The sequence below is a fragment of the Petaurus breviceps genome, unplaced genomic scaffold (genome assembly GCF_028583685.1).
Source record: "Petaurus breviceps papuanus isolate PSGF00001 unplaced genomic scaffold, PetGlider_PUasm1.0 90650, whole genome shotgun sequence".
NCBI classification, from domain to species: Eukaryota; Metazoa; Chordata; class Mammalia; order Diprotodontia; family Petauridae; genus Petaurus; species Petaurus breviceps.
The window spans coordinates 5,710,237-5,719,876 of record NW_027187299.1 but is presented as its reverse complement, the minus strand read 5'-3'; positions in this window follow the sequence as shown (position 1 = coordinate 5,719,876).

Genomic DNA, 9,640 nt, shown 5'->3' with positions numbered 1-9,640 from the left:
CCTCACTTGTAAAAATGAGAATAATACTAGCACCTCCCAGGGTTATGAGGGTAAAATAGTAGAGTGCTGTGTAAATCTTAAATGCTATATAAAGCTAACTGTTCTATAAATTTCAGTTACATCTACAGATCTCTCATCTTCCATCATTCTCACTGTCTCAATCTCTTCAGTGTTTATTTTCAGTCTCACTCATCTTCAGTCTTGCTCTCATCTAGGATCAAATATGAACTCCTCTGGACCTGGTGAAATATGAAAGCCCTCAGACCTGGTCCCGAGTTCCTTTTCCAGGTTTAGGCATTAGTCCTCTTCACATGCTCTGTGACCCAGCCACACTGGGTCCTGCTCCTAATGCCTGGCATAGTGAATAGAGGTCCAGCCAGGAACCTGGGTGTAAGTCCTACATCTGATACACACTAGCTCTGTGACCCACAGCAAGTTGCAAAGAAGTTGTTGTCCTGCATTGTTAGAAGGAGTCCCCTCACCTGCAACACATGTTCTCTGTACTGTTGAAAACTTACCCTTCTCTCCCTCTTTAGTCTCTTGTTGGGTCATTATTTATCTCCTGCCTCCTAAATGTGAGTGTCCCTCCAGCTGTTCCTGGATCCCTTCTTGCTTGGTGAGTTTATCTGCTGCCATGGATTCAGTTCTCATTTCCTTGGCACCTATGACTTTCCAATCTGTCTCCTGTAATTTCTCTCCTGGGCACTAAGTGGCACGGTGGATAGAGTATTGGACCTGGAATCAGGAAGACCTGAGTTTAAATCTGTCCTGAGACACTAGCTTTGTGACCTTGGGCAAGTCATTCAACCCTGTTTGCCTCAGTTTCCTCATCTGTAAAATGAAGTGGAGAAGGAAATGGCACAGCATTCCAGCATCTTTACTAAGGAAACCCCAGATGGGGTCACGAAGAGTCTGTTAACACAACTAAACAAAAAATCTCTTGAATTCCAATCCCATATTTCTAACTTAGTTCTAGACATCACCAACTGGATGTCTTGTTGATATTTCAGACTCAGCAGCATTCTCATCTCCCCTACCTGAACCCTTCCCTGGTCTACACTTCATCATCCCTCAGCTGGATTTTGTAATAACTTGGTCTCCTTCCTTTTAATCTCTTCTCCCTCCATTGTTATGTAGTGTCTCAATCATGTTCAAGTCTTTGTGACCCTATTTGGGGTTTTCTTGGCAACCATACTAGAATGGTTTGCCATTTCTTTGTCCAGCACATTTTCCAGATGATGAAACTAGGATTAAGTGACATGCCCAGGGTCACATAGGTAGTAAGTTTCTGAGGCCAGATTTGAACTCAAGAAAAGGAGTCTTCCTGACTCCAGACCCGGTGATCTGTCCATTGTGCCACCAAGCTGTCTTCTTCCCCCTCTACTCCATCCTTTAAATAGCTGCCAAAATAAACTTTCTAAGGCACAGGTCTGACCATGTTACCCCCATCCTCTAATACCTTCAAGAGCTTCCCTGTTTTCTCTAGGATATAATACAAACTCTTAGCATTCAAGGTTCACTGCAATCTTTCCCTAACCTATCTTTGCATCCATCTCTCACATTATGTCCATTTTTGTACTGTGTTCCGGAATCCTAGCCCAGTATTTTTTTCTAAGTTTCAGGTAACACCTCCTTCATCAAGTCTCCCTGATTCTCAGATTTCCTTGTGTTCTACTTCTCTGTGCATATAATGCATCCTTCCAGTGCTAGAAAGGAGCAACCATCAATTTTTTAACTTAATGAGCACATTGTGCGAAGTGGTTGCTTTATATGTGTTGAACTGAAGAGGAGACCTCAGGAACCATAAGGAAGTTAGGTGTTTTTGCTAACTTTTGTCAAAAAGTTCTTCTACCCTGACAGATGATGCTAGCTGCCTGGTAAGCTGTTGACTGTGAAAAGATTCCGGTGGTTTCATGTAATTTTTAGATACAAACTATGGATGACTTTTTTCAAGTTATTAGGGATTGAGCTGCAATAATTCAGATTTTGAAACAGCAGGTTTTAAAACATGTTTCAGATATTAATGACAGTGAAGAATGGGAAGGAAAAATGGTTTAAAAATTTTTTAATTGAAAGAAATTGTCATCATAAATATTTCATATACTAATTTAATTTCTTTCCTAGTTATACCCAAATATTATTCCCTTTAAAAGAAGTGTCATTTTAGGGGTGCCACCTACATTCTGGCTATTTCAGTGCACCAAGATTAATAAAGTGTAACTGACATTCTTGCTGCCTAATATATTCTTGTTTTGAAGGGGGGAAGGCAGCGCAATTGGGGTTAAGTGACTTGCCCAAGTGAGTGTTAAGTGTCTGAGGCCGGATCTGAACTCAGATCCTCCTGACTCCAAGGCCGGTGCTCTACTCACTGTGCCACCTAGCCTCCCCTGCTTAATATATTCTTTAAAAGCATTCTTATTGTTCTCATAATCTGTTTCTAATTCTGATCTAGTTTATATAGTGGCAGTGATAAAGTAAAATTAACTTAGAAATTTTAGATCCATTTTCCAAATGTTATGTAGAAGTTTTAGATCCATTTTCCTATTCCTAAAATATAGAAATTAGCACCAACGGGATTTTTTAGATTACCATACATATGTGTAATTGAAAGAATGAATGAGCATTTATTAAGCACTTATTACCAGCAATGCTCTGCTAAACATTAGGGATATTAATTACATGCAAACAAAAGAGTCCCTGCTCTCAAGGACCTTACATTCCAATAGGGCAAGAAGTGTTTTGGGCTGGAAAGTCAGTGATAAGGAATAGTGACTGCCCTACCACTTCAGTTAGTTTACAGGTCCTTACTGGGAATGATAGTGTTAACTATTCCTTTGATTCTCAGAGCTGGGAAAGAGATTACTTCAGTGGCCTGTCGTGGAGATGTAAAGATAAATATATTTCACAGGGTTGATGGCTGAAACGTTTTTTTCAAGGTTTTTCTGCCCTTCCCCATTAGACCACATTGGCTTGCTCAACCTATTATATATTCTGTGAGACAGATGTTGAAGTGGATGGTGGGATAGTTTTGGAGTCCGAAGAGCTGGATTCATGTTGAACCCAGAGATACCTTCCCCCTCTTCCTACCCCACCTTCTGAAGTGCCCTGTTTCTGTCAAAGGCACTGTCACACTTCCAGTCCACCCTCAAAACCCTGGTGTCCTCTCTTTCCAATCCATCCTTCAACTCAGTTGCTTGGGTGACTTTCTTTAAACATAGGTCTAAATATGTCATCCCCTCTTTCCCATTCAACAAACTCTAGTGACTCCCTATTACTTTCAGGATCAAATATTAAATATTCTGTTTGGAAATTAAAGAACTTCGAAACCTAGCCCTAATCTACCTTTCCTGGCTTATTGCACATTATTCTTCCCCCTCCTTCCCAGTGTATATTTATGTTCCCTCATCCAGCCAAACTGGCCTTCCCACTATTCATTTACAAATGTCATGTCCCACCTATGAGTCTTCACTGGTTTCAGTCTCCCTTCCCACCTGGCCTTAGAATTGACTCCCTTTTCACCTCTGTCTCTTAAAAATTCATTTCCTGCAAGATTTACCTCAAATGCCACCTTCTACATGAAGCCTTAACAGATCCACCCACCTACCTCTTCCCAACAAAAGTCACCTTGTATCTATTAACAATATATGTACTTGTCTTCCCTGGTTAGAGTGTAATCTCCTTGAGGGCAAGGACCTTTCACTTTTCAGTCCAACAACTGGCATTTATTAAGTGCCTACTCAAGCACTGTGCAAAGTACCAGGATATAAAGAAAGGTCACATAGTCCCTGCTCTCAGGGAGTTCAGAGTCTGATGGGGGGGGCGGGGAGGCAACATGCAAACAGCCATGGATAATTAAGGTCTAAGTAGGAGAAACTGGAGGGAATCCCAGAGGGAACGCACTAGCATTAAGGGGATCAGGAAGGCTTCTTGCAGGAGAGTGAAGGAAGCCAGGAATTCCTTCCCTGGAGGGGGAGAGGGAAGGTTCTTTTGTCTGTGTATTCCTCCTCTGCCTAACTTACCTAAATCTTCAGGCTGCTGCACCTCAAAGGCAGAAAGAAGCCTTGGCCCCTTGAGGGCACCCTCCTTTCCTTTCTTCCTTCTCCTTTCCCAATTCCTTTTATTTGACTTTCCCTCTTAAAATATAAACTCTCTGAGAGAGAAAGGGACCATCTTTTTAGCACAGTGCCTGGCACATAGTAAGCCCTTAATAAATCTACTATCACATAGCATAGTGTCTTTGTTGTTCAATCGTATCTGATTCTTTGTGACTCTATTTGGGGTTTTCTTGGCAAAGATACTGGAATGATTTGCCATTTCCTTCCCCAGCTCATTTTACAGGTAAGGAAATTGAGGCAAAGTGTTAAATGACTTGCCCAGGTTCACACAGCTAGTATCTGAGACCAAGGCCAGATTTGAATTTAGGAAGATAAGTATTCCTGACTCCAAGCTACTGTGCCACCTTGATGCCCTGGCACAGTGTCTAGCATTTAATAAATGCTTAGTTGATTGATTATAGTTTTGCTGCTAACACTAATTGTAAGACTGTGGGTAAGTTAAGTCACTTATCAGGGAGCTAAGATTAAAAGCAACCGATAAATTGCTTATCTGTATCAGGTGAAGGGACTCTCCATACCAAAAGTTTCTGATACTAATTAAATGACAGGTTCAGGCAGAAAAAAAAAAAGTGAATATAATGTTTATTTATATATGGCCCTACTTATCTCAGCCCCCTACTACACTTGGTTGAGAAATGTGGGTAGGCTTCTAAGGCCATGGTTTAACTCTCACATATGCTGACTGGTGCTTGCTTTTACAAATCCAAGCAAGGCCTTTATTACACACTGGACACTAGCCTAGAGGTCACTGAGTTAGTTTAATATAAAAATAATGAAGCCAGAGAAAACAAGGCAATAGGTAATATCTACCTATGTCATTTAGACCTGGTCCAAGCAGAGGTGACTTACCCATTGCTCCTTCCCCATCCCCCACTCTGACCCCCATCAAAAGCCTAGTGCATCAACCAGTGAAAGATTCCCATGAATCTTAACTTCCCTATATCAATGAAATCACAAGTCCTGAACATCTCCTGAACTCCACTGTTGTGTGAGTCCCTTCTCAGGTTCTTGCATACTTGGAAAGTGTTCCTCCATGTCTACCACCAGACATTCACAAGCTATCCTTTGGCCTGGAATACACTGCCTCCTTTCTAGTGCAACACTACTGCTCCTTTCTTCAAGCTTGAGTACTATACATGCAACCTTCTTCCATCTCCCCAGCTGCAAGTTTTCTCTCACTCCTCAAATTTCCCTAGAGAACTTTGGCTGGATCCTTCCTTAGTCCCCACTCTGCCTTGAACTATATTTGTGTACACATCATAATTCCTGTAACAGAACTCCTAGAGGGTAGATTGCCGTGGGTTTTTTTCCTCTTGATATCCCCAAAACTTGGCACAGTGGTTTGCATGTAGTTAAATATTGTGTGTGCTGAATTGTAAATGGAGCATTTCCTGTAAGAATTTGTAGCAGGTCACTCAAAGAATGGGACAGCCCCAGTGGTTAAATGGATCAATAAACAATCCCAGTTGAAAAGGCCCCACAAGGTACCTTAGATGGTGATACTCAGCAGCAAAACTGAGTTTGTTCAGGATGCAGTGAGTTGGTATCATTACTGTCTACCTATGTCATTTAGGTGTGGTCTGGGTAGAAGTGACTTACCCATTGCCCTCTCCCCTTATCCCTCAAGGGCTGTATTTTGGGAGGAAGGAACAGAGGTGATAGAAGAGGTGGTACAGTAGATAGAATGCTGGGCCTGGAATCAGGCAGACCTGAGTTCAAATCCACTCTTATTAGCAGTGTGATCTTGGGGAAGCCACTTAACTTCTGCCTGTTTCCTTATCTGCAAAATGGGGCTAATAATAGGGACTGTTTTCCAGGATTATTATAAGGATCAAATGGAAAGTACTTAGCACAGTGCCTGGCAGCTACTAGTCACTATACAAATATGATTTGTTATTAAAAGCAGGTATGGAAGAATCTTAGTAAGACTTCTTTCTCCCTGAAAGAAGCTGCCTGAACTATGCTTTAAAGAAAGGACTCCCCAATTTGTAAACTAGATCTTGATCTTAAGAAACAAGATTTGCCAGTAGGTCTTTAAGCCTTCGCTAGCACATTTCCAAGAAAAATAGTACATAAATTGGAAAACCAGGAACTGCTCCTTCAAAATAAAAGAACAAAAAACTAATGGCCTGCCTACCTGTAAGGAGGATTTTGTTATTCTTTTCAGATTGTAGTTTCAAGGATCCATGTCCATAACAATCTCTAGTTTTCCAGATATTAGATATTATTTCCCAGGCTTACAATTTGTAAATACCTCCACAGCTTGCACAATGAGATATGGGGTGACAAAATGTGACAGTTACTACACTTGCGCTGAATGACGATATTGCTAAAGTTAATCCGTGAGTTTATGTTGGTAAGATGCCTTCTTTGTTTCCCTATAAAGCAAGTGGTCTGCAAGTGGGGAGCCCATAGGGGAATATGACAGTGTAATGCTGTGTGTGCCTCAAAGGGCCCTCACTGAGGCTTGAGGAGATTTAAGAGAGTGCACAAGCTGGAATGCTGTACCCGTCTGGACTGAGTGCACTGAGATATAGGGGTAGTTGCACCCCTTTCTTGCCCACCCCTTTGAGAAGGGTGATTAGCAGGAGCTGGTGCTCCTATTATCGGTAACCCTTTGAGAAGAATAGAATAGAAAAAGTAAGTTAGCTTATTAACACCTTCTTATGACTCTGTTCCTATCTTCCTGTCTGCCCAGATCAAGGGTGAACCTATGCCAGTGTCTCCACCTCCTCCTACACTACCTAAATAATATGTAACCCCTGGTTAGAGCTTTTGCAACTGTCTGATTCAAGCATTAATGCTATCTTTGGGGGAGGGAGGGAATGCAATACATAAATATTTGGAAAATAAAAAGATTGGACACATTAATAGCACTCATATTCATGGGACTTCAGCTACATGTGCCTTCACCATTAACTCAGGAGCCACAGATTTTTTTGTCGAGTCTAACACTGCATTTTAATATAGCTATTAGAGGCCTAGACGTGTTGGAGGTCACACCTCCATCAGCAACCCTGAATTAGGCCTACCAAGGTGTGTAAGCTCCAGTTTAACACTAGGTGGTGCTCTTAGGAAGTAATTTTCAAATGGATGGGGTGGGGGAAGGAGAGAACTGGCCAAGAATTGGAAAAAGAATGACAAGTAATGATCCCATAGAAAAGAAAGTACAGGTCACAATCTCAAGCCCCGAGAAAGAAAAAGCAAGCTGAGACGTGTGCTTGTCCAAACAGACCAGGGAAAAGCTTCTGACCCCTTCCTATCCAAATGCTTGATCTTTTCACCTTTCTGCTAATGATGCAAGGCAATGATAAAGCCCAACAGGAATCTTCCACACTAGACATGAGCTGGACTTTCCTCCTATAGCCGTGTACTCCTACTTTGCCTTGAAAACATTTTTTCTATTTGTTGACAGAATATTGTTTAAGTTCAAGTAAAAGCCCCCTTAGGGCAGGAATTTTCCTTCTCTTGTTCCCACATCATTTGCACAGTGGAGTGTCTGGTATCTTGTAAATTATAAGACAGTGTTAATTAAAAGAAAAAAATATCATCCATCCCGGGCCCTCAAAGTAATTCCAAAACATTGGATCCTTTTCATAATTTTGAAAATAAATACTATTCTGTACTGGAGATGTTCACCAACTACAAAGAGTTAGGTAATATTTGGAAGAAGCACCATGTAGCTGGATAGGGCACTGACAATGGAGTCAAGAAGGTAACTCATCCCCTACCCCAAATAACTCCTACTTGATTATCTGTGTAACCACGGGCCAGTCATTTAACCTCTCTGTGCTTCAGTTTCCTCACCTGTAAAGTAAGGGGGGGAGGGAGGGGGAGAACTTGATGGCTTGAGGTCCCTTCCAGTTATGTGATATAGTTCTACCTAAGAGAGGTTATCACAAGCTTATATAAATACAGAGATGGTTGATTTTTGACCTAATGTATCATAGGAAAGATCTTTTTGTTCAGGGCTTACTCAATTGCTACAAAGAGGTCTAAAGTAAGAATAAGAATTTAATTCCAGGGAATGATAGAAGGGAAGGCAGATTGGGAGAGGGGGTAATCAGAAGCAAACACTTTTGAGAAGGGACAGGGTATGACCTTGGGCAAGTCACTTAACCCCAATTGCCTTGCCTTCCCCCCTCCAAAAAAAAGGGACAGAGTCAAAGGAGAAAATAGAATAAATGGGGGGCAGTTTAGGATGGAGGTAAATATAGTTAATCTTTCACAACATGGCCACTATGGAAATGTTCTGTATAACTACACATGTACAACCTATATTGAATTACTTGTCTTCGGTGAGGAGGGGAGAAGGGAGAAAATCTGGAACTCAAATTTTTAAAAACAAATGTTAAAAAAAATTGTTACATGCAACTGGGAAATAGGATATAGAAGCAATGGGGTATAGAAATCCATTTTGCCCTATAAGAAAGTAAGTGGGGGGGGTGTGAGAGGGATATAAGAGAGGGCAGATTTGGGGAAGGGGTGTTTAGTAGGCTTGCTATCTTGGGGTTGGGGTAGGGGAGAGGTGGGGAGAAAATCTGTAACTCAAATTCTTGTGGAAATGAATGTTGAAAACTAAAAAAATTAAAATAAAGAAATAATTATTTAACAAAATTTAATTCCATCTTCTGTAGCCCTTTTCACTAAGGTCACAACTGCTGCCTTAAATCTTGTCCAACCATGCCTCTTTTAGTCCATCCCTATTCAACAGGGACTGCAGCCATTCTGCAGAGCACTGCATTAATCATGTGACAGAAGTTTCATTGGGCTCTTACTGTCTGTTCTGAACTATTATAAGGCTTTCTAAGTGAGTGTGAGGTAGTGGCAAGAATACTGGATTGGGACTCAGGGAACATTTCAGAGTCCCAAACATTCTGTTTACTAAGTGACCTTGGAAAAATCACAACAACCTTTCTGGGCCTTAGTTTCCTCATTTGCAAAACGAGAAATTTGAATTACATTATAATCTCAAAGGTTCCTTTCATCTTTAAGTCCTATAGGGAATGGAGATGTGCCTTCAAGAAGCCAAAATATGAGAAACATCATTTAGTGCTTGTCAAATTTCAATGTAACCAGCAACACTCCATTTCACTTGGTTTTGGTCTCTTGTCTATCCTACTCCACCACACTCTACCCTAGGTTTAGAAGACTGCCTTGCAGTTAGGAAGACCTGGTTTCATATCCTCTGATTCAGACTGTGTAATCTTGGACAAATAGGCGCAGCTAGGGGACATAGCAGATAGAGTGCCTGGCCTAGAGTCAAGATGACTCATCTTCCTGAGTTCAAATTTGACCTCAGACACTTACTAGGTATGTGAACTCAGGCTAGTTACTTAACCCTAAACAGGGTTAGTTTCCTCATTGGTAAAATGACCTGAAGAAGAAAATAGCAAATCATTCCAGTTATCTTTGCAAAAAAAAAAAAAAAAGCAAATGGGATTACATACATGACATGACTGAACACTAACTACAAAAGATCTTGGTCAAATCACTTAACCTTTGAGTGCATCAAGCAACTCTTA